Source organism: Montipora capricornis, chromosome 10 (assembly GCF_036669925.1).
Source record: "Montipora capricornis isolate CH-2021 chromosome 10, ASM3666992v2, whole genome shotgun sequence".
NCBI classification, from domain to species: domain Eukaryota; kingdom Metazoa; phylum Cnidaria; class Anthozoa; order Scleractinia; family Acroporidae; genus Montipora; species Montipora capricornis.
In genome coordinates, this window is record NC_090892.1 from 19,808,272 (window position 1) to 19,815,457 (window position 7,186).

The 7,186-nt window shown below is 38.8% G+C and overlaps 1 long non-coding RNA gene across 1 annotated transcript; it reads right to left on the minus strand.

The window, feature by feature from the left end:
* Positions 1 to 1,322: 1,322 nt before the first annotated feature.
* On the minus strand, positions 1,323 to 6,702 carry LOC138018379 (uncharacterized). Its single transcript, XR_011126006.1, has 3 exons — positions 6,501 to 6,702; positions 1,739 to 2,001; positions 1,323 to 1,372 (listed from the first exon to the last, which is right to left on the minus strand). It is a non-coding gene; the product is annotated as an uncharacterized lncRNA (long non-coding RNA).
* Between the last annotated feature and the right edge of the window lie 484 nt (positions 6,703 to 7,186).

A 7,186-nucleotide genomic window follows, 5' to 3' on the forward strand; every position in this document is an offset into this window, starting at 1 on the left:
ACAGTGTGGTCAAAATGTTGTGGCACAGTCGAGTGAGTCCACAACAAATTTTGACCGCTGTGATGACGAATTTCGTTGTCGATAAGAGTACAGACAACGCTGAACCTCTTTCGATTTGTTTTTTACCACAATATCCAAAGCTAAAGAAAGTGTTTATTTCACACCGTGACCAAAATCATGACACAAAGAAAGAGCAAGCGTTGTCTATAACTATCTATAACTATCTCGCAATATGATTGGTTTATTTCCCAAAATGGGCGTTCCTGATTGGCTATTACATAGCGTGACAAATTGACTCGATCATGCCACGTACAGCGTTGTGTAGACTCAACCTTATTTTGGTGAGGACCAGTTTGCTGAATAGGACTGAGATTAGCCCCGAGACTGTGTATCAAATCACTTAAAATTGAAGTGTACCAATCCGTTAAGTGTTGGCTCTTGAAGAGAGGGGCGTTGAGTTCGGAAATCGAGCCCGCTACAGATTGGTGGAAAGTTGGGTTCCCTCACCACTGCGTCAAAGTTTCTCCCCGAAAGCCTGGTTACCATTGACCTTCCTTTGACTGGGGTGCGTTCGATTCACAGGCTATTCCGGATTAAGAATACGTGAAGAGATGACTTAAAACCGGGTATGTCTCGAGTTTTCAAGCAACAATGGTAATAAAGATATGTTTAAAATAGCTTTTTAGCAGGTGTTTGGCAATTTTAACGTGGATCTCAGTAAAACCAAAAGATATCTAAAAATTATATTACATGTATTCCTATTCCGGAATACGGTCAATCGAACGCACCTTTATTCCTCTTTGGTTTTCTTGTATATAAATGCACGAAATATTTCGTGTCTTGAGTTGAACTAAAAAATCGCTTGATATAAAGAACTCGATAAAGCCCAGTCACGCTGTGTTTACGAAGGTGTGTGGGTGGACTGAGAAGTATCAATGTTGTCAGTCAAATCCGTTTCTACCTAGCCGGGTTAAATTGGTGATCCTCATTCAGTTTCACCTAGGTTGAATATTTAAAGCAGCTATTAACCCCTCAATTAATCTTAGTACGTATTCAACCTAGGTAAAATGAGGATCACCAATTTAAGCTAGGTAAAAACGGATTTTACCGGCAACATCAATACCAAGTTACAACGAACGCATCACTATCGTTCAAGTATGAAATGTCCTATTGAGGCTTGTTCGTTGGCGTTCTTTCAGCATCTTGCAAAGATTGCGTTCATTTGCTTTGCTCCAGCAAATTCAAATCTCAACTTGCCTTGTTCACAGTCATGTCCAATGAAAGAGAATGAACATAAACAACGATATCCCCTCTCTGTAAATCCGGTTGGACAGGTTCCACCGTTCTTGCAAGGGTTGTTTTCACAAGCACTCTGTAAAAGAGGAAAATCGGTTACTTGTGATCATTAAAGTAGCTGCCTGGGAACAAGGAAGAATAAAATATTTTTGGCAGTAATTGTACTTTAAAATCAATTCTGGGAACCTTGGAAAACAAGGAACCGAGGAAGCCGACCTGACTGGCACTTAAGCCTCTTAAGCCTTGTATGTTAGCTACGCCGTGCTAATGAGGCCCAGCAAGGCTGAAACAGCTGTCCAAGGTTGCTAATTGACCGGCTGAAATGGTTGTGCGCATGAGTGATGTGTTGGTCACACCGGGTTGATGTTAGCGTGTGTCACCTTGCGTTTTCGTTTTGTCTTTCACAGGAAAATTGGGCATTTTTTTCCAGAACGTGACTCACCTCTGCTCCATGATACTTATAGGCTATGTTTTTCACCAGGTCGTTTCCATGCCTCTCATGAGTGGAATTATTTAATTCGCAGATGAAGTTTCCGTTGGGACTTGGCACTATTCTGAAGTTGTAGCTGTCACAGTTGGGTTCAACATAGCACCGCACTCTGCACGAGGATTCATTTGGAACTTGGACAACTTGGATCAGGTGATTTATCAGACGTCTGTTGTTAAATTGTTTAGCTTGATCAAAAGGCAGAATTCGACATTGTTCTAAAGAAAGAAAAGTTGCTTGTTACTGAAACTCACCGCAGATATTTCTGTGATAAATTATCACAAGGAGGTGTGTTCGGAAATCAGGATTTAGACACCAAAATAAATATTAGATCTTCTTAAAATTTGTTTTCATACTCTGTGTTCGATTGGAAAATAATCTGAAAATTCGAAGAAGGATTTAAATCCAGATTTCTCAATCAAACACTCCCTTTTAAAGGGTCTTCCCCACCAACTTCGAAGTCATTTGACCCATGATATCGTTAGCGTGTACTTTTGAACTGAAAAATAGTTTCAGTACTGGAAGGTGATAGGCAGATAAAAAGTGAAGAAGTTTTTTTATTCTCCTCACACGCTCGATCATGACCAATTTGTACTATGTTGTACCAGAAGCACGTCAGTGACATTGAAGCGTTTAACCCTGGTTCAGAGCTGGGGTTTTATGAGTTAAAAATTTTGCTTATTTACGTAGCTCGTACATTTTCCTGCGCATGCAGCCTCGATCTTATTTTTGTCCATATTTGGGCATAAATAGTGGTGTCTTAAGGTGGCTCAAAGCAGTTTTCAGCACTTTCCAAGACGTAGATTTTTGATGGGACATAATTTCTACTCTTTATCAATTGATGCTACAATTATCGTATCAAAATACTGCCCAATCAATAGCGAATACGTTGGTATTATTTTTGTGACACAATAGGTTACCATAGCAATACTATGACCTGCTAAAAACACCCTTAATTTCAGCTTTAAGCGCTTTTATTAAAAAAACGGCACGGTGAATTTTTTTTATTACAGACTTTTGATTAGCAGGATAATATGTAACTTTTGGCAAAGTTTAAAAAAATTCTGTACATTGGGTTCAGAGCCGTCTTAATTGTTCGAAAAATTTAGGTGGCTCTGAACCCCATGTACAGAATTTTTTTAAACTTTGCCAAAAGTTACATCTTATCCTGCTAATCAAAATTCTGTTATAAGAAAAATTTCACCGTGCCGTTTTTGAAATATAAGCGCTTAAAGCTGAAATTAAGGGTGTTTTTAGCAGGTCATAGTATTGCTATGGTAACCTATTGAGTCACAAAAATAATATCAACGTGTTCACCAGTGATTGGGCAGTTTTTTGATACTATGATTGTAGCATCAACTGATGAAAAGTGGCTACAATGACACATCAAAATTTAAGTCTTGGAATGTGTTGGAAACTGTTTTGAGCCGCCTTAAAATCCCGCGGCTTTGTACCAAGGAAAAGCGTTGCAAGTTACACAGTTTAACGTCATGAGTTTCTGGTTGTACTCATTTTCGGGAAGTTACAAAACTCGAGGCAGTTTAGGCCTCTTGCATCACGTAAATTAATTAAGGAGATTGACAAATGCCTTTTTAAAAAATAAAATCTAAAGACGCAATGTATAAAGCCCCGAGCAAACCGCTTCAACGTTTGCTTCAACATTCGTTCAATTTTGTTGAACAATGATGACTGCTAGGGTGAGCAAATGGTTTCACGACATCATTTGATTTAACAGAGCTTCACGAGAGGCCTGGTATTTAGTCCTAGGCTGTAGCCGCGGTTGTTACTATGGATACGGACATGGACACGTCATTGAGAAACCGATTAGTGCGCACGCGCATATACTCAACAGTGGGGCAAACGGCTCCAACTTCATTCAACATTCGCGATAACAAAAGAAAGCTCATTCAACATGTTTCATTGCGTCGAACGGAAATTGAAGCATATGTTGAAGCCTTTTGACCTGGCCTTAAAAAAGAGCCTAGCCCTAGAACATTCAATATAAGTTTACTTTGCAATAACATACTTCAGATTTATGCAATAATCACGAACTGAACGTAAATGCCGAAGGTATAATTGAAATCGGGAACGCTTTCCATTCCACAAAATATTTCAAAAAAATCGCGTGAGGAATCAAATGGAACGGAAATATTCCGGAAAAACTTTCGGACATTTGGGTATACCTCACGAAGTGGTCCTGGAATTCGGGAATATTCCGAAACCATCGGAAAATCGCGTACCATTGGTTCATTCCTCCTCGGGCGCAGTTCACGTTTACATTTTGGGGCAATACTCGTTAATGTGATTGGTTCTGAGCGACCAATCGGAAAATGCTGTCCCATGGGCCACATGAAATCACTGAAAATTTTAACTTAAATTTCTGGTTGAATGTCACATTGCAACCCTTTTTAACTGTTTCAAATGGCTAGAATATGCGGTTCGTTAATTAACTTAAATCTCGATTTGACTTGCAATGAACACTGTATCGACGTCAATGAGGAATGGCATTGCGTGAGTTGACTTCTTGTGCCTGAAAATTTCAATTTTGAACGGTTGGTGTCATCCGTTCCCTGGATTGAGTTTATCTTGCAAACGAAACAAGGCATTGGATTTTTGAGGTTCTGGATTAGAGAGTTTTGAGAATTATTAATTCGCTTTATTAAGACCAAATATAAAGCACCAGCTTAGTAAAATTGATGTTTCGGGGGTGGAAGCTGAATAATTGGACCTCGATTATTCATTATTCTTTGTGTGTTTTGTTCGAATTATTCATTATTCTTTTAAAATTTTTGTATGTTATTCATTATTCATTATTGCTTCAACGCACGAAGGACTTTTCCCTGTTAAATTCGAATTCAGGTTAAATATTGTAATACATTTGGGCATAATATAATACTGTCATATTACACTGAGAAATCTACTCGCTTTATGTCTTGTAAAACTTAACTGCTATTACAAGGTAACTTTCACTTTAGCTCGTACACTAGTTATTGGTGAGTAATCTATAGAAACATAACCTAAATGATGTCGAGAAACAGCACAAAACAGTGGAAAGATCATAAACATCAATATAACGCTTTCATATGACAAAGTAAGGCATTGAAAATAATAACGAAACCACTTGTCTCTGTTAACACGTGTAGTGCCTGTGGTTGCGTTCACAATTTTCTGGGTAGTTTCCAACTGCCTCAAACTAACACTCAATTAAAAAAAAAAATCTAAAAACATTACAATACACCAAATAAAGTTTCTCTTTATAAAATTCTCAGGGGAACTACGATGCTCAAAAACTAATGACAATGACTATGCTCACAAACTTGAAGTCACAGCGAGACCTGTATGTACATAGGTTACGAAATTTTCCAAGTTAAGAGTCATAATTAATGCAAAAAAAACCGTCTCCTCTTTTGACCCTCTAGAGAGTACCATCAACTTGTGGGATTATAACTCAAAACAGGCGCGTTGCCGAACGCCCCGACCTAGTATTGACAGACACACTGATGCTCATCAGAGGAGTCCTCATCCGAAACTTCTTCATTTTCAACTAGTTCCTCGTCAGAGTCAATGTCACTATCAGCGCCACCTTCAGCAATCGTTCAATTCTATTCGCTTCATTTTGTGGGAGCTTGTAGGATTTAAACCCAGCAGCATCAGTGATGATCTCGTCAATACTGTTTACACGGTCTACAATGGTATACGTTGAGTTTCTGTCATCCCGGTAGGCCTCTGAGAAAACGAACTTGTCGGCAGTGTCACTATTGTCAAGCCACAAAATGTGCACAACATTGTCAGTAAACACCAATTCGTTCCTATTTTTGTCCTTGACGAGGAGATCCTTCAAAAGCAGGGCAAGGAAAAACCCCATTGTTCTCTTCTGTGATTTTGCCTTACTGCGATCACTTCTTCTGCCTTGAAGCACTGCCTTGAAACTTCATACTGCAGTAAGGATCGACTAAGGGGCAGCTCCCGATTTCCACATCACAAGTGTCTTATCTTAAAGACTCTACAGATTTCATAAATTTCATTGAAGAGACGAAAATAGAAAAAAGAACTTTCCTTGCATCGATGGACGTCACAAGTCTATATACAAATATACCACAGGAAGAGGGAATCACTACAGTATGCAAAGCATACGAAAACTTTCACAAAAATAACCCTCTAATCCCCACAAGCTATATCAAAGAAATGCTATGACTCATACTCAAAGAGAATTCTTTCCAGTTCAACGGAAAGAACTATCTACAAATTCAGGTGGCATTAAGTAAAGCCTATTTTTGCACGACCAATACACTTTACGAGCTTTTAGTGCAAGTAGATCCCGCGCTTATTTGCAAACTTTTCTGGAAGCCGAACCAATGAATTCTGTGTGCATATTTCTGATGCTTAATAGTTTGTTTGAGGTTTAGTTATTTTCGGTCAATTAACTGTCTTCTCTGGGTCTCCGACTATTAGATTGCTCTGGGAGGCAACAGTTGTTAAAGGCTGTTCGCGCCTCGGATTTTACCAGCACTGAGCATACGTACATAAAAGGGGGATTAATATCAGTTATATGCACCGCACGTTCCAACTTGTCGGCGAACTCTGAAGACATTTTGCCCCTGTTTTCAGTCTGAACATTCTTGCCGTCTGAACTATATGGAGTATCGTAGCTTATGTGAGGAATGTATATAAGGATACAGTGATAAGTTAAAGTTAGGGTAATATTTTAAATACTAACCTTGGGAAGAGCTGCGGTATGGCGTGAGACAAAACACCAAGAGAAAAAGCAAGCAAAACAACCCTGAAGATATCAGATATAGCCGATAACAATCCATTTCCAACGTAGAAGAAACCTTAACTACTTGAAGGAACTATCAGCTGCTTACCCAACAGCTACTTACTTAATACTGATTGGCCGACAGTAATTAAAAGGTGGCACAATAATAGTTTGGCTATGCCTTGAAAGGGAGCATTCATTAAAACAACAGATTGAACGAGAAGACACAAAACTGTATAATAATAAAATGAACAGAAACAAAATTAATATAAACGAATAAGTTTGAGCGGAAGTTCTAGAGGTATTAAGATCGACGCAAAGAACTCCAGGGGGCTACCAGCTAAGCCCTCCAGTTCGCCATAGAAAGTCGCCGAGTGTTTTGCGACCTTGCATTTTCATTCTCAATGTGTTCAGTATTTCAAGTTCTCACTTCCGGTTTTATTTTTGTAAACTCAGAAAACATAAGAATATGTCTGTGGAGGAACGGGTTAACGCCCGGCTCGGCCAGTCTATTTGGGAATTACACACCACGGGGGTGTCACGAAAATTCCCTGTACTTTAAATTTATAGTATGTTTTTTCTTTTACTTATATTTAAATCGTTGTCATTTCATTGTTGTCAAATGTAGATCGCAAGTGTTGATTATT